Source organism: Mixophyes fleayi, chromosome 6 (assembly GCF_038048845.1).
Source record: "Mixophyes fleayi isolate aMixFle1 chromosome 6, aMixFle1.hap1, whole genome shotgun sequence".
Lineage (NCBI taxonomy): Eukaryota > Metazoa > Chordata > Amphibia > Anura > Limnodynastidae > Mixophyes > Mixophyes fleayi.
The window spans coordinates 83,275,539-83,294,635 of record NC_134407.1 but is presented as its reverse complement, the minus strand read 5'-3'; positions in this window follow the sequence as shown (position 1 = coordinate 83,294,635).

Sequence of the window (19,097 nt, the reverse complement as noted above, 5' to 3'; positions counted from 1 at the left end):
CTGTCTCTCTCCAATGTATTTGCTGCAGTGCTGACCCTCTCCAATGTATTTGAGCAGTGCTGACTCTCTCGAATGTAATTGCTGCTGACTCTCTCCAATGTATTTGCTGCAATGTTGACTCTCTCCAATGTATTTGCTGTATTTTCTAAAGTCAAAGGAAAATGTAATTTTGGTAAACATCTTCAATGAGTGAGGGTGATGATTGGTTACTATTGAGGAAGATGACCACTGTTAGTCAAATGCCCATGATTCATTTGTTAACATCTCTATCTAATCTCCAGTTGAACAACGTATCAAGGCATCTTGATAAAGATTCTTCAATTGAAACGCATAAGCATTTGGGATGCAGACACAAGAGAAAGGTGATCTCTATATAATATTGCTGTTTGAACAAATGCCAGCTAACCTGAAAGACAACTCGGGGAGATCATTCCTACATGCTTCTAACATCTATATTGTGAAATTGGAGCATTCCCTATGGAAGTTTGAAAAGAAGCACTACTTTCGTTATATCCTGACACAAGTTCATTTTTGAACACCTGAATAGACTTTTTGGAGCCGTTCACAGCATGACATCCTTGCAGACAAAGGCAGCATTTGAAGGCTGCCTATACAGGTATATAGAAATATGAACTTCAGAGAAAATGTCTTCGTATTTCATATTTTGGGAAATCTGGGTGCCACTCCATACTGAGGGGCAAAAACCACACCCGAGTTGTGAATTATACTTACTCGCGGTACCCGAGAACAGCTATAATAACATGTCTTTGGGAAAGCTATGTCACATAATTATAATTCCATCATGTTTGGTATTTAAATATGCAGTAGATTATAACTGGTTTATTGAAGGGGGAGTTACATCTCTGGAATATATTTGTGAAGAGTTACCGAAGGTCAAAACTTTTTGAATATTTTTGAGCAAGCTATAGTGACACCCAGGAGTCATTCCTGCCCCCCTATTAGCATCAACACTGACCCTGTAAAAGCCGTCTCATTTCATTTTGCTTAAAAAACCTGTGCTGTGAAGGGACAAATTGTCAGACTTTTGGGAAATCAATCATTATTGATAAGCTGTCTATCTTCATTCCATTTCCCTTGGCCAGAATATACCACTTATCTGTAAATTATACTATGAATTTAATCCCTTTATTTCAAACTGTTTTGCTTGTTATGCATGTCATGTCATCTTAGTTGGTTTTAATAACCTGTAAGCATTGTACATTTTGTATATTAAATTAAAAAAAATAATAGTTCATGTCCTTATTGCTCTAAACGAATCCATTGGGTGTGTAGAAGAGAGAGAGTTTGCTTGGCTGGGTCAACTCTTTAAATACCATTGTGTGAAGGGTTAACTGTTTAGCTATCAGAGCACCGAGTGTGCGCAATTGAATAATTAAGTCATAGTGCCTTATAAGTAGCTGGTGGCAGTTTGCGGATTGGTGTGAAAGCGGGTGTCTGTGTTGGGAAAGGGACCAGTAAATCTGTAGCCTTAGAGAAAGAGGCGAGTGTGGGATTTTGGGCTGGAATCCCTTACAGTAAGCTTCCAAGTCACAAGTGCACAGAGGGTGATTTGTGACAGATAAAGGGGATCAGGAGCGGTTTCCTGACAAAATAGAGGTGATATATTGTATCACTGTTATATATATGATAAGATATCAAATCAGGGAGTAGCCAGAGGGGCCTATCGCTGACAATGTGGTGGAAATATTTTAAAATGAATATTTTATATTGAATTATCATTGCCCGTTTTTGGATCGGGGAAAGAATATTTACTTTTAGAAGTGTGATTCCTTTTATATACAGAGTTGCACTATGGTTTGTTTATTTTTTATTTTTTGCATTATTTCTGGGAGGAGCTATTAAGAAAGTTTCATGTATTAGACTTTGGAATTCCTTTAGGAAGTTGATTCATAAATGGAAGGATTATGAGGATGAGTAATGTCCTAATCAAGCTTTCACAAAGATATGCTCAACACCAACTTTAAAATATTACTGGGAGCTAGAAGTGGGACTCGCTCCCCCCACCCCCACACACACGCAAACACACTAGCCCTGGATCCTCTGTAGGGACTAATGTGATCTAGCTGGCAGGAGATGGTTTGCTTATCACGAATAGCATACCTCAACATTTACAATTCATATCTATTCGGGGCATTCACTGAAAATTTGTTATGATTAATTTTATTATTTTGGTTACTATACTATTATACTTATACATATGACCATGGCATCTGTGTTTCAATATTTCTGAGTGACGCTGATTGAAAGACAAAGATGTTAATCTCTTTGAGCATTGTGTCATAATAATCTTGAGTATGTTACTGCTTGAACATGTTTTGAAATTTACCGGAGAATCTCATCGATCCGAACACCCCATCCACAAATGAGCAATACATGACATATTTATATACTTACAAATATATACGAGTGGAGCATTCCCTTGTTTGATTTACAAGGGTAGCATTATGACATATACTACTAGTATTTAGTCAGATCTACCTTACTCGTACCATCAAAAAGCACTTATAGTAAAACAAGGTGTTTGAAAGCTCAGCTCTCAGCTCCGTGTAAATACTTTACCCAATGATAAGTGCATAGTAAAAAAATAGATGAAGATACAGGCCACCTTCTGCTATTTAGTTTTATCAATGTCTAGCTGTATTAATTCTACCCCGTCCATCCAATGAACTCTGCCTGTTCTGTAGCATAAGTGTCTATGACGGATTTTTTATTTACCTACTCTTTGAAGGTTTTTATTATGGGTGCAGTCCACCTTCGTCGATCATCGTCCAAATTTATTTATATAGTGCCATCAAACTACATAACAATTAGCAATTTTTTGCAACGCTGCCAGATCATCTATTGTGTACCCTATTGTAGGGATTGTAGCCTTAATTAAACTGCCATGTATGTGTGCCAAATATTTGTGCCACTGCACTGTCACTAATTTTAGCCAGTCAGATTGCTGCAGACTTTGATCAAAATTGGTAAAAATTGGAACAGTTGTGAAGGGATCATTAGAAAATAGACTGCAAATGACTAGAAATTAATGTTAATGCAATATAGGAGCAAAAACTGCTTAAAATTACATTATTTTACCTTTTTTTCAAAATTTTGAATTAAATCCAAAACCAAAACTAAAGCCAAAACCTTTTGCGATTTTTTTCAGAAGCCGAAAACAGCCGAAACTCAAAAGCGGTTTACAACCATCACCAATTCTGAAACCGAAACACGAGGGTCAGCGCACATCTCTAATATATTATATGTTACTGTATTTCCCCATGTATAAGACGCACCTTTTTCCCCCAAATTTTGGGTCTAAAAAAAGGGTGCGTCTTATACACTGCAAGTCTTACTTACCTGAATGAAGAAGTCGGCACCTGGATGTGAGAGGAGAGAGGAGTCCCCGCTGGCTGTATGAACTGCGTGTCCCCGCCGGAAGTCCCGCCACGTAACCGGAAGTAGCGGGTCCGCCGGGCTGTTCCAACTCCAGCCCCTGGTCTCCCCCGGAAACAGGCCACAATTGCCGTGATAGGCGCTCCGAGAGGTAGAGGTAAGGCACTCAGCTAGAAGCCACCAGGGCCAGGGGGGACTCTCAGAAGGCGGGGGCACTCGGGAATCTGGAAACCGCCAGGAGGGCAGCATGCTCAGAGCATGAGATGGCGCAGGAAAACCAGCCGGCAGTGGGAGACCCCAGTTGTCTCAGGAAGCTTTTTTTTTTCATTTTGGGCCCGAAAATTAAGGTGCGTCTTATTCATGGGTGCGTCATATACTTGGGGAAATACGGTAATATTATTATTATTATTATTATTAAGTGATAGAGATTGATTTTCAGCCATTTCTTTAAGGGGAAACCTTTGCACCTGCCTGGTACATTTTACACAGTATAGTATATTTATATCTGCACAGATACCAATGTAATGAAAACATTAAAATATATAAATGTGACACATGCAATAACAATGGGTTATCCTCTTTTTCTGCTTGATTAACAATCGTCAATCTCATAAGAAAATTCTAAAACAAGTTAATATATCTCCAGCCTGCAGAGTACAGAAATAAATATCCTGATGTGTGGACATTTTTACCGACCTCACCCATTCCGGTAAATTAAGAACTCCAGCCTATGTCACTGTCATTACCTCATGTGAGGAAAAACCAGATAGATTACCAAGATGACAGATAATTTGAAACTAAGGTTCCCACAAGTATTGGTCGAATTTGTAACATGGTTTAATAACTTCCAAAAAAAGTTACAGACCAAGCGAGAGGACACTTCAAAATATAATAATTTCCTGTCTGTGGCTAGAATTACAGAGCACCCCGGAGAGCATCGAGGTATGAGCAGCCTTGATATATCATGTGTGCAAAATAAATCAGCGGGTGAATTCCACGGTCCATGTCATAGTTCTTCGACTTTAAACAGCTCACACATCATCACAAAGGGTTGTCTCATGCTGCTGACACCATTGCGTCTGGATGCCTCAAGACGTCTAGGATCATCTACCCTTCCAGGGTCCTTGGCAGACACTCTGTTTTCCATCTTTAGGAACGTTTCTAATAACACATTTATTTTTACATATGAAATGTCCTGGAATGAGAAGATCGAGAGCCCTTTTAACCATGCAAATGTAAAGCATAAACACGCATTCTAGGTTCATCTTTTCGTAAAGTATTTTGGAACCAAAGGGAATGGGCTGGCTTAATGGGTTGGCAACACATTCAGTTTCCACTTAAATGTCATTAGTCCCGAAATGTATGACTTCACCATCACTACACTGGGAGCGTAAATGCCACATACACTGCTCCAAAACTGCACTGACTTGCTGGCTGTTGTTAATGCTTTTATTGAGTGATACAGATAGATGATAAGCTCTGAGAGTTATTTATTTTTCTTCTTCATTTTAGCAAATGAGAAGAAATATAAACAATGATAAAAAAAAACATAAAGGCAATCCGTTAGCTCCAAATAATTAGTGATTTTGTTAGTTCATTTTTTTATTAGGTATAGGAGGTAAATCATCACTAAAGTAAATCATGCTGTAGCATAGTCCTGCTTTTAAATAGAGATGCTCGGGCTTGGTTTTTTGAAAACTGAACCCATCCGAACTTAGGGGATCCAAGTAGGCTCATGAGCCGTCTCTGTACTTTCACGCATCCTTAGATCTGAATGGAGGCAAAAAAAGTAATCGTTGCATTGTCGGATTTCGCGGGTTTTGGATGCCATAAATACCACCCTCCCCAGGAGATCCAGTGCCATTGCTTACACAGAAACAGGGGTAGTAATGTTCTTGTCACTCTCCAGTCTGTCATCGCTCAGTGCCATTGCTCATACAGAAACAGAAGGGGTAGCAGTGTTCTGGAATTGACTGGAAATTACTGTTATTGAGGTTAATAATAATAATGTAGACATAAAAAAAAGAGCCAAATTATATGATTTTAGCAAAAAATAAGGGATTTTAGAAAAAAAATAGGGATCCAAAACCAAAACCTAAATTAAAACACGTGAGGGCGGTTTTGCCAAAACCAAAACACAAATATGATCCAAAAACAAAAACAAAATCAAAACAGGAGGGTCAGTGAACATCTCTATTTTTAAATCATGGGGTGCCTAATAATGTAATCAACCATAACCCATAGCAGCCAATCACATAGTAGTTTTAGCAGTCTAGTATAGTGAAACTAATGAGAGTGGATATTTGATTGGAGACTATGGGTTATAGGATCCATAGCAGCCAATCAGATAGTAGCTTTAGAAGTTTACTGTGAGACTAATGAAAGCTGATATTTGATTTGTGATTTTGGATTACATAAATACATTTTAGACTAGCTGCACAATTTTATTAAATAATGCCTAACATTCATAGCAGCTTTTTTTAATAATATATGTGTATTTGAATTTCAAACAAAAAATACCAAAAAAAGGAATAAAAAAAGGGAATGGGGAGGGACTCAGGGGATAAAATTACAAGACATTATACTGATAAAACATAAGTTTGTTCCACGCTCCTTAAATAATAAGCTATGCAAGAGGTTGGCAACCGTATATTAAAGAGCACCAAGGAGAGGGAGGGGGCGGGAGAATGTTAGTACTGGTAAAAGTGGGTGGGAGGGAGTAATAAACTGGATTTTAAGTATGTGCATGAGCGAGCATAAGAAGAAGACTTGTTTCTATTGTGTGCAGGATGTGGGTTTAGTATCAAAATTAATGGACCAGGAATTTCAGACATTGAGAAATTGATTTGGTTGGTTGTGTATCATGCTAATGATATATTTAAACTTGTAGATCTTCCAGATTTTGATGATAAGGCCAAGGATCATGACAGGATCTGTTTTTTTCCAGTTAAGAGCTATTAGGTATCTAATTTCTGTTTATGTGGCCTATTAGTTTCTTAGTGTGCTTCGGTGTATCTGTATTGGGCATTGATGGAGGTATTAGGACAGGATAGATGGAAGGGCACTTACGCGATAGCATGGACCAGATTGCAAACTTCACGCCAGAACCTTCCTATCCTGGAGCAATCCCACCAAATATGTGGCAGGTTGTGCTCAGCGCCTTAGTCCCACAAGCAGAGGCTTGAGAAGATTAAATAGATTGCATGAAACCAAGTTGAGACCAAGTACCAGTAGAACAGGAGTTTATATGAGTTCTCCTTAATCCAGAGTGTATGGAACTAAGCCACCCTGACCCTGCTGCGGGATCAGTCTTGCGGATCCTGTGTCTCCCCATGTCCTCCCCCCAATGCAGCATTCCTGAAGTTTATTATCAGGCTGACTATGCTTAATTAGGGAGTAGAGCGGAATCTGCATAAGCAGAAGACCTCTAAGGTAGAGGATTGAGGGGTTACTTGTTTTTTAGTTTTAGTGTTAAAGAGACGGCAAATATGTAAATACTGGTAAAAGGCACTTTGTGGGAGATCAAAAGGATTACAGAGTTCAATGAAGTTCAGTGAATTTGAGGAAGAAGTTAAATCATGTACCTTCCACGGCCGCCGCACAGCTTCAGATAGATCCACTGGGAGGGGGGAGGGGCAATGGATCCCCACCGCCGCCCTCCCCTCCAACATGCTGATGGGGCACTCCGTCTCCTCCCCTCCACTCACTGGCTGTCGGGCGTGACATCATCATCACGGCCCAACAGTGTCAGTGAGGGACGGGACCCGGCAGAGAGGAGCAGCTTTATGGAGCCAAGTTAAGGTAAGGAAAGACATGGGGAGGGGCGGATTTTGAAATTGTACCTAGGGCGCCAAGGACCCTTGCACCGGCCCTGTCTTTAGGGTCCAACCAAAATAGGATATATGGGTAAAGCATATTTAGAGAATCAGCTTCAATGTTCACCCATAATCTAGAGTGAGTATTGGCATTGGTTAGTACTCTTTGAGTTCAGTGTTCTGCCAAGAAATATTTTTGTAGACAGGGAAGGCTAAAGCCTCCATCCTACCTAGCAATATCTAAAGAGGTCCTGGGCCATCTGCACAACCAAATTAATTGTGCTATGCTTCTCTGAAGGCCTCGAAGAATGTTGCAAGGAACCCTGAAATAGATAGTGGAACCTGGGGAGGGAGGTCTTTCTTTTTACAGCAGCAGCCCTACCTATCCAGGAAATAAATAAACTATCACAAGCACAGAAGTCTCTTTTAAGAGTATCAAATTCATAGCAGTTTTTATATGTGTTTTTACAGATATAAGCATAACCGAATAGTCCTGGTTTTTGTGAAGTTATCCAAATTTTTTGGGACTCAAAAGGGACAAGGTCTATCAGGAAGTGGGTGTGGCTTTGAAAGGATGTTGGCAATGTTGAGCGGATCTGGGTGGGGTTTAATGCATCTGGAAGGACAAATGGAAAGCAATAGCAGTTTCTAGAGAAAGGGATTGTAATCAAGGGGTTCAGAAACATACAGTCTTAAAATCATTTCTTTGATACATCTAACACGAAAAACACCATTATTAAGGTTCATTGGAAGAGACATATATTTGGAAATGCGTGGCTAAAACATCTGTGTTGGCTAATAATAATGCACTCAAAATGGATCATTATGATGCTTGTTGGTAAATGCAGGCAGACAAAGACCTCTATCAGCCCATGTGTGTGGTTGTCTTCTGACCGGACTTACAGCTGCCAAGATTCCTAGCTGGAAAATTGTGATATGTCAGACCATAACACCGACTATATATATTTATATATATATATAGCATCAAATTCCTTTTAAAAATAAACTAGTACTCAATTTAATCAATGAGCATACATTTAATGAATTAGTTATGTTGCTGTCTGATAGCTATAAGTCAAAGGGCTTCAGCCATGTACGGCATCCCTATGCCAGATAAGAGTCCTAGCAATTAATGCAGAAGTGACTTATTGTGTACTGCATAAATCCTGTTTGATCGGCGACTTTATTATAAACTTGTACTTTAGTGAAATAAGAGCATATAGCTTATTTGACTATCTCCCATGCAAATTGGAACGTAGACCAGACTTCATCATCATTACCATCTATTTATTTATATAGCGCCACTATTTCCGCAGCACTGTACAGAGAGCTCATTCACATCAGTCCCTGCCCCATTGGAGCTTACAATCTAAATCCCCTAACTTACACAGACAGAGTAAGACTAAGGGAAATTTAATAGCAGTCAATTAACCAACCAGTATGTTTTTGGAGTGTGGGAGGAAACCGAAGCACCCGGAGAAAACCCATGCAAACACGGGGAGACCATTAAACTCCACACAGATAAGGCCATGGTGGGCAATCAAACTCATGTGCTGTGAGGCAGAAGTGCTAACCACTAAGCCACTGTGCTGCCCATAGACTTGCTCTGAGTTCTGAGTTCCATAAGTGCTTCTCTGGCTGCTCTACAGATACTACCTCTCAGAATAGCTTGTGTAAGACAGTGATGCGGTAAGCCACCTTACATGTTTCATATTGCTTACTTCATCAGGGGTATGGCTTCTCGCAACATTAAGACTATAGTATGTATATAGAGAGATTCTTAATTTTGTCAAATCGTAATTGGCTAGTTGCTAGTTGTGGTTAATCAATAGTAGTAAAAAGGGCTAAATCCTGGCTAGAGACCATATTATATATAATAAATAACCATTAAGTATAATCCATTGAGTGAATTTCATTCTCTAATCATGATTGCTTAAATTAGATTTAAAATAAAATAAAAATAAAACCTTAGTCCATTAATTTGGCAATTGTATAAACTGTTAGTATAACAGCAATTTAAGCACATTACCATCATGTTTTATTGCAACTATAGTGTTGCAATTAAGAGACGGTACATTGTTTTCCCAAACTGACTCTAGACTAGATCACACATCAAAGTGTTGTGTAAAGAGTAATCTGCTTCATGTTACCAATCACAAGTTAAAATAATATATCTGCATTCTCCCTTGGAGACCCTGTGGACGCCAGTGGTTCCTCCTCTGGTCTCAGAGTCCATGGTTATGTGTTGGGAGATGAATTTCAACTATTTGTCTTACTTATATGTAGAGATACCGAATTTAGGGTATCCGAGTACCGAGCCGAGTATTCAGTTTCGAAATCGAGGCAAAACGTCATCGTGACGTATTTGTTTTTTTGAGTTCGGATCTCGCGAGATTTGAAAAGCATAAATACCAGCCTCCACAGCAATCCATCGCCATTTGACAGAGGGAGAAAACAGGGTTAGGTCACACTGGCTATATCAGCGCAGAGACAGTGATTGATTGTATTCAACATTATTGAAAGCTTAATACCAGATTGTTACAGCAGTAAGAGGAGAAGAGAGGAGGTTTTTTTGTTCAGTTTCTGGCACTCCAAGTGCTGTTGGGGTGTCCTCCATTCTTTTGCTGAAGTTTATCTGGCTGTGAAAAAAGTACTATATTGCAGCACTGTAAAAACAATACATTTAGCACTTCCATTTGCTTTTGGGGTGTCCCCATTCTTTTGCTGAAATGTATCTGGCTGTGAAAAAAGTACTATATTGCAGCAGTGTCAAAAACAATTTGTACCACTACAAGTGCTTTGGACTCTGAATGGATTCAAAGCAGTCCACATATGAGCAAAATGAGCAACCAAGTTCTGTCACCAGTCCTGATGTTAGTGTTCCCAGTACGTCATCTGGGAAAGGCGATGTCAAACTACACCGTCTTTTTAAATCAGCAAAAAAAACACACACCAAAACATTTTTTACCATGTTGAAGCGAAAACAAAGTGTAACTGAGGAAAAGTTAACTGCCGATAAAAAAAAAAATTGCCAACATGCCATTCTACACACGCAGTGGCAAAGAGAGAATGAGGCCTTCGCCTTTCTCTATTAGTGGCAGATCCAAAAATGTTACCGAGCCTACAAGTGGTGCACAACTGCTGTTACGCGTCAAAGCCGAGCTGCAAGATAACAGTAAGGCATAATGTTTGCTCTGAATCAGAAATGACACCATTCCCTGTGGAGGGTCCGTCCAACAGTGGGATGTCTAATCGTGAGCATTCTGTTAGTGTACCCATAAAGAAGGGCCCTATCAGCAGTTCTGCTGATGTGTGCCTGAACAGCCCGAGTGTAGCCGGTGATACACCAATTGAGGATGCCACTTTGGAATTAGAGGAGGATGAGGGGGAGATTTGTGTAGGCGATGAGGGCGCTAATGAGAATGTTGATGAGGATGAGGTTGTTTGTGTAAGTCCTGCACCAGTGGCAGCAGTTGTGGCACGTGACAAGAAAAAGGCCATTGTCATGCCTGGGCATAAAACAAAAAAATCCACTTCTTATGTATGGAATTGTTTCTACCCAAATCCAGACAAAAATTGTCTAGCCATTTGTAGTGTATGTCAAGCCACAGTCAGTCGAGTGAGGGACCTTAACCATCTTGGAACCTCGTCTATGTTACGCCATTTAACTAGAGTTCATGGCAAAGTGTTGGGAAAAGCTGAAATTTCTTCCAAAAAAAAAAAAACCAGCACTCCATCATCAGCTAAGACCCTCCGGTCACCGACATCCCGACGGCTACAAAATACACCCACCACACCATCCTCATCAATATCCTCAGTAGCGCTTGGAGTTAGCCCGGCATCCCACTTATTAAGGCTGGATGACTCCTGAACTATAATTAATTCCTCTGAAGAAAGCGTTAATCCCACTGCTGCTGCTGCTGCTGCTGTTGCTGCTGTTGGGGGTGAATCATCAGCCCAGAGGCAGGTCAAGAAAATGAGCAGTCCTACATTTCAGCAATTAACTGTGAAACAATCATTTGCTAGGGTAAGCAAATATGACAGCAGTCACCCAGTCGCCAAGCGAATCACAGACGCCATGGCTGCAATGTTAGTGTTAGATCTGTGTCCAATCTCCATATTAAACGCAACTGTTTTTTCACAGTTAATTGAGGTTTTGTGTCCGCGTTACAGAATTCCATTGTGACACCATTTTTCCTGTAAAGCTATTCCACAACTAGACCAAAAAGTGTGTACAAATGTAGAGATTGCGCGGAAAAATGCCATTCTGCCCACTGTCCACTTAACCACAGATATGTGGACAAGTGGAAGTGGCCAAACCAAAGACTATATGACTGTGACAGCCCACTGGGTTGGTCATTCACCTTCACCAGCAGGAAAAGCAGCAGCATGTACACCACTACATAACATTTGTCACAGGCAGGCTACTCTTTGTATCACCAGCTTCACTAACAGCCATACAGCTGACAATTTGTTATGCAAACTAAGAGATGTGATTGATACATGGCTTATACCACTTTGACTTTCCCCAGGATATGTCATTTCTGATAACGCCAACAATATAGTGCGAGCATTACAGCTGGGTGATTTCCAGCACATTCCTTGTTTTGCTCACACCATCAACTTGGTGGGGCAGAGCTTCCTACGAAATAACCGTGAGGTGCAGGCAGGGCCGTCGAGAGAGGGGGGAGCGGGTACTAATTACCCGGGCCCGGGCATGTCAGGGGGCCCGGCCCGGGCCCTTGCACTGCTGCTTTTTTTTTTTTTTTTGGTGGGGGTTGGTGGGGGGAGCAGGCTAGTTTAAAAAAAACAAAAAACATACTCACCTGATCGCGGAGCCGGCATCCCTCCTCTCTGCTGCTCTGTGCTCCATTCAGACTGTCTGAATGCCGAGTGTGATGTCATCATGTCATGCCCAGCATTCAGTCAGTCTGGAGCAATGGAGCACAGAGCAGCAGAGAGACCAAGAAAGGAGAAAAGGTAAGTGCAGGGAGGAAAATGAGGGGGGGCACGGAGGAGTTAAAAAATGGGGAGGCAGCATGACAGGGGTTAAAAAAACGAGGGGGGCATAGAGGGGTTAAAAACGGGGGGGCAGCATGACAGAGAAGTTAAATAATGAGGGAGGGGGCAGCATGACAGGGGTTAAAAAACGAGGGGGGCATATAGGGGTTAAAAACGGAGGGGCAGCATGACAGAGAAGTTAAATAATGAGGGAGGGGGCAGCATGACAGGGGTTAAAAAACGAGGGGGGCACAGAGGGGTTAAAAAACGGGGCAGAATGGCACAATGGGGTTAAAAAACAGGGGTCAGCATGGCACAGTGGGGTTAAAAAATGGTGGGCAGCATGGCACAGTGAAGTTAAAAAGGGGGGGGGCATGGCACAGTGGGATTGAAAAAGGGGGGAGCAGCATAGTATAGTGTGATGAAGGGGAGCCAGATGAAGGGGGCAAAAGCAGCATGGAGGGCGCAGTGTGATCATAAGGCATGGCGATGATGAAGGGGCACATTATTGTAATATTGGAGCTGGAGGAAGGCCTAATCATTAATCGTGGATGGTATTGATTTAACGCCAGGGTTGTTTGGAATTATCTAAATGTAGCTATTTTTTTCCAAATAGGGCCCCCAGCATTCCAGGATCCAGACAAGCCGCATCTAAAGAAACATGCAGCAACAGGTGGTGAAAGTGAGAAGAACAAGTAGGAGAGAGCAGGACAGTATGTGAAATGTTGTGATTCTAGTAGGGACAATGTCAATTTCTGGTGAGTGTTGTGCCCAATGTAAGGTGGAGGCCAAGACTGAACTCTTTGTGTACACACTGCATTTTTTCTATACTACACTTTGGTGCTAGATGTCCTGAAAGCAAGGAGTGCTTGGACATATGTGATGCTCGTGCAAATTGAGAGCCGAGTGATTTTGATGTGTTAGCCATGCCCCAATGGCGAATTTGCCACGCCCCCAAATGCACGACCACAACTCCGATTTTTTTTTTACCATGCTCAGCTATGAGGGGGGGCCCCATGAATTTGTTGTACCGGGGCCCTGAATTCCTCTTGGCAGCCCTGGGTGCAGGAGATGCTTTCGGTGGCCTGTAAAATTTCAGGCCATTTCAGGCATTCAGCCACAGCATGTAGGAGATTACAGCAGCTCCAAGAGCAGTTTAACTTGCCCTGCCACCAACTTAAGCAAGAGGTGGTAACTAGGTGGAATTCCACCCTGTACATGCTTCAGAGGATGGAGGAACAGCGCAAAGCCATCCAAGCATATTGCACAAGCCATGACATTGGGAAAGGGGGGGGGGGATGTATTTTACTCTTGCACAGTGGGGAATCCTTTTAGTGCTGTGCAAGGTGCTGAAACCATTTGAAGTTGTGACGTGTGAAGTGAGTGCAGACTCTGTTAGTTTGAGCCAAGTCATTCCTTTAATTAGACTATTGGAAAAGCAGCTTGAGAAACTGAAGGAGGAGCTGAAAGCAAGCAATTCAGCAAAGTATGTTGGCCTTGTCGATCAAGTACTTCATTTGCTTCACAATGATCCTCGAGTTATTAAGATCTTGAACTCGGATCAGTACGTTTTGGCCACTGTGCTTGATCCAAGGTTTAAGACCTACATTGAGTCTTTACTTGTAAATGAGCGAGATGTGAACTTTTGCAAGGAGCTATTGCTCAGCCAGTTGGCCGCTGAACTGGGCCTCGGCTTGACTACGTGTCCTCCTTCACTTTCTCAAGCTGCTGCTGCTTGTAAAAAATTAAATTTCCAAAAAAGAAGCAGGGAAGACACAGGGGGCAGACCAGAACAATTTAACATCTGGGCTGGTTTGAAGGATTTTTCAAAAAATGTGTCACCTTGCCCATAACTGCATCCAATACTAGTATAAACATGCAAAGGATGGTGGAGGATTATTTTCAAGAGGTAATTGATATGGGAATGTCAGACAGTCCCTTTCCTTACTGGGAGGAAAAGCAGACCATTTGGAAACCCATGTATAAACTTGCTTTGCAATACCTAAGCTGCCCACCCTCCAGTGTGTACTCTGAACGAGTATTCAGTACAGCCGGGAACTTAGTCAGTGATCGCCGTAGAAGGTTACTTCCAAAAAATGTGGAGAAAATGATGTTTATAAAAATGAACTACATCTTCCACGAGGAAGGCCTTCATCATCAAAGACATCCAAGCACTGACTGTTCTCTAATGGCGGATTCAAGCGGCGATGAATTGATAGTGAATTGATAGTCTGTGATGATGACGTACACACTGATGAGGGTGAGGATGAAGATCCAGATGATGACGATAACATCTTTTTAAAACTTTCTATTTAGGGGGCGTGGCTCGGACGCCATCTGAACAGGTCGAGTTTCAACTGAGCTCCTCACGAATAGGCCCTTTTTTAGCTTGCTTTGGGGAGTAACCCTTAGTAACCTGGGCAAAAACGAAGGCACCGACTAGGATCCTCCAAGCTTAAGGGGAAGAATCCCTATTTATCCCCAATCACGCTAGGGGACATCGACCTGAGCCGACATCCCACTGGGCCCTGCTGCATTGGGCGAGGTTGGTGCTGCTGGGAGACCCCTCGGAGACAATACAGTTAGTCTCACCGTGACCCGGAGATCCGGACCCTCCAGCGGCGACACCGACTCAACTTCCGGTTTTCGGAAGCCTACTTCCGGTCGAAGACCACGACCGAGTGAAGGGGAAGATCTGAACGCAGCGACTCTGCTGACTGGGACCAATGTCTCTACGGGAGCCCATCTTCTCCCCTTGGAGACTGAGGAGAGCTTGGCTGATTAGAATAAGGCCAATAAAAGCGCAGAGTGATAGGGCGTGTAGCAGCCACTGAGAACCAGATGAGAAGTGTCTGAGAGGAACCACAAGACAGCCTGGGTGAGTCTATACAGCCCTTTCTCCCACGTTAAAGATATATGAGTGGCCAGCGTCTGTACCCGGGGCAGGAGGCATTTAGAGGAGAGGTGGCCTTGAGAGTGGGCGCTCTGATTCCTGACCCACAAACCGCCAGGTCATCATCGCTGTGGAGGGTTCCTGCCACTGGTAGCACCTGTAACGTTCATACAGACGGCCCAACGCCACTTTCCACCTGCACCTCTGTGTTGTGTACCATCGTGAACCATCCTCAGCAGCCACATTTTCTCCTACAACTCACACAGGTCAGCACAACAGCCCCTGCCTGTTATACCCCCAGTTGTGCAGCATTACCACTGGCACCTTCCCTGAGATCACCTGTGGTGGTATTCCCATCACGAGACGTGTGTTCTATTACAAATCAAATCATTCTTACCTGATAATCTCCCTCAAGTAATATTCACTAGCCACAACCTGTGGGGGCATCAACTTGCTATTTCCAGAACATTAACCTTCAATTAACGTAATAGCTGTCTGGTGATGACGTCCAGGGCGAAAAAAAACTCCCGCAATGGATTCCTCTGGCTTCTTTGACAGAAACAAAAAACAAACCAAGCCACAGTCAACTCCAACGGCTCAGGGGCGGCAGAATTCCTCACCAAGTCCCGATGTACCAGGAGAAGTCAAAATTCCCTTAGCGACAAGGCTCTTAATCAATTCCCTGGTTCAGGAAATCAAGACAGCATTTCACACTGAGCTACGCCAAGCGATCTCTGATTTCCGCAAGGAAATTGCCAAACTGGGTGACCGCACTAACGCCTTGGAGGCTAAAACGGACGAGATCTGTAAATCTGTCGCAAACAACACACAAGAAATCTCCTCCTTACGCACAGACGTTACATCTTTGACAGAGAAATGTGAGGACATGGAGAATAGAGCTCGCAGGAACAACATTCGGCTTAAAAACATTCCTGAAACAGTGGATATGTCAGCCCTTCCTGGATTCCTGCTCAGTTTCTTTAAAACTATCCTAACAGAAGCTACGGATGCAGACTTCCTTCTAGATAGAGCGCACAGGTCGCTGCGCCCCAGATCTGCTCCAGGCCAACAACCAAGAGATGTCATCCTCCGTATGCATTATTATCACATCAAAGAAAAAATCATATAAGCTACGAGGAACCAGGACTCCATCCAATACCTTGGAAACAACATTCAGCTATTCGCGGACCTGGCCCCTCTTCACTATACAGAAGCGTCGGGACCTGAAGGAAATCACAAAGACCTTACGCCAACATGGCTACCACTATCGCTGGTGTTTCCCCTCACGGCTCCAAGTTTTTACGGAATCCAGGCCTCTCTTCGCGAAGACTCATGCAGAAGGTGCCCAAATACTGGAAAAGTTAGGTTTACCTCCTAGTAGAGCATCTTCCCCTGTTGCTACGGTGTCTCAGCAGGCCCCGCAAAATCCTCCACGAGCTGAATGGGACACCGCCTGACATGCTCAGGGATCTGACACTGAAAAACCTGGACTACTGAACTTTTTCTACCAGTCTGGCACAGGATATCCATAGAGAACAATGGACATAACTTTGAACTTCAGTGACTTGTCCCCTGAGGCCACCAAATGTTGTCTCTTGCTTTTTCTTCTCCCTGTTGTCCCCTCTCCTCCCCCTCACTCTCGCTGCAGGTACGGACACCATATGCAGACGATCTCAATATAAGTTGATCCCGGCTGCCTTGCGGAGGGTGCAAGGAGAAGAATCGATCGCTGATCTACCATCTTCGTGCCTCTTGTCACTGAGGGACTTCATCGCTCCAAGACTACAGTTTAGTCGCTCTCGTTGATGTATGCTCATGGACTATCCTGCAATGGTGCTGTTTTATTGTCTTGACTTCTCTGCACTTGTAGTGTTTTCATAGTTCACCAGTCTAATGTTATACTGTTATTATTGTTAGTATTATTACTATTTAGTATAGTTTTGTACTAGACCAGTTTGTAGTTTTTCTTACAGGTTGATGTTTGCAAACCAAATGTAAAGTTTTTTGCTTTTTCTTTTCTTTGTTGATGCCCCCCACACACTTACGCCCACTTCCCAAACTCCAGTCCAGTTTGGGCCCTCCCTGCCCCCCCCCCTTTACTGTTGCTGCGCCTTGTAGCAACACTTTCCTACCTCTCCGAAGTCTAGCAACCATAGGCCGGCCACTCTATGCCCTCCCTCCCTTTCTCCTCCCTGGCTGGTTGTAGACGGCTTAAACATGACCTTGTCCCTTGTCCCCTAATCTTTCTTTTTCCCAACTTTATTCACGCCCTCATGCCTTTTCCGCCAAAACATGTATCTGTCGCGATCCATAAAGGGTTGGAGATACGGGGGAGCCCCTCGGTAAAGCATTCTAGACTATCTTTTACATCATGTCTCTTAAGTTACTGACAGTCAACGTTAAGGGTCTGAACACACCCCAGAAACGTACTACATTTCTGACCGCCTTTAAAAAGTCACATGCATATGTAGTTTTCCTACAAGAGACCCACCTAACCGAACCGCATGCAGCACTCCGAGGAGAGCTCTTCTCACAGACTTTCTCCGCCTCGGCTGCTTCCAAGCATCGAGGTGTAGCCATCCTGATTAGACAATCTGTCCCACTGGTGGTGTGCCGTTTGATCACATATCCGGAGGGTCGTTATCTTATGGTTATAGGCACTCTGGGCCAGCTCCCGGTCACTCTGGTATGCTGCTATGCTCCGAACACCGCCCAAACCTCCTTTCTTCTGAGACTTTTCAGCCGTATACATAAACATGCCGAAGGCCATTTGCTTATGGGAGGCGACTTTAACATGATTCTAGATCCTTCTCTAGCTAGATCACCATTGCCCACACCTTCAACTCCAATCCCATGCACACTCTGTGCGGCAGGCTGCTAGATTTGCCTCATTATTTAAGGAGAATTCTCTTCTAGATGCTTGGCGGGTGGTTAATGGCACCGATAGAGGTTATACTTTTTACTCTCACCCCCATAATGTATACACTCGAATAGATTACTTCCTAGTTGACGCAAAACTAGCTACCAAGCTTCGCGGAGTTGAGGTTCACCCGTTCACCTGGACAGACCACATGGGTATCTCTTTACAGTTAGACATAGGTAATCTCCCCAAGCGTAGTCCAAATTGGCGGCTGGATGATTCTCTTTTGCTGAATCCTGCGACATGCCTAGAGATTGCAGAGGCCCTCACTGAATTTTTTTATCTTAATGAAACCCCTGAAGTATCTTTGTCCACGATTTGGGAGGCGCATAAAGCCCCAATTCGCGGACGCCTTATCAGCATAGCTTCATCCCGACATAAGGAAGAGCGTGAGCAGATATCCACACTGGAGGCTCGCCTTCTCTCCCTACTTACCAAGCATCAAGGTTCAGTGGACCAGTCACATCTGAGGGAGTTGACGATAGTGAGGGGCCAGCTCAATGCGCTACTATCCAAAAAAACAGCCCGTACCCTCAAATGGACTCAGCAGCTCTTCTACGAGAAGGGTGACAAGGCGGACTCCCTACTAGCCCGGAAACTCTGCCAGAGGCGCACACGTAACGCAATCTCGTCTATCAAGAACTCCCAAGGGCAGTCAACATATAACCCAACCGCTATACTGAAGGAATTTCAGTCATACTACTCCTCACTATACAACTTAAATGCCTCAAATCCAGCGCCTCCTGACTTAGATAGGAAAATAAATGCCTACCTGCGTTCGTGTAAACTTCCGCAACTATCTGAATCGGAAATTGAATTTCTCAGTTCTGATATAACAGACTAGGAAACCATTATATAGCCTTACGTAGTATGAAAGTAGCCTCTGTCCCGGGGCCGGATGGCTTGCCTGATAAATATTATAAGAAATTTACAGGGATCCTCAGTCCAAAGTTGACTGCCTGGTTTAACTCTATATTCGATGGGGCTCCCTTTGACTTGGCCACAACCCGAGCCCGGATTACTGTTATCCCCAAGGAGGGTAGAGACCCTTTTCTCTGTAGTAGTTATCGTC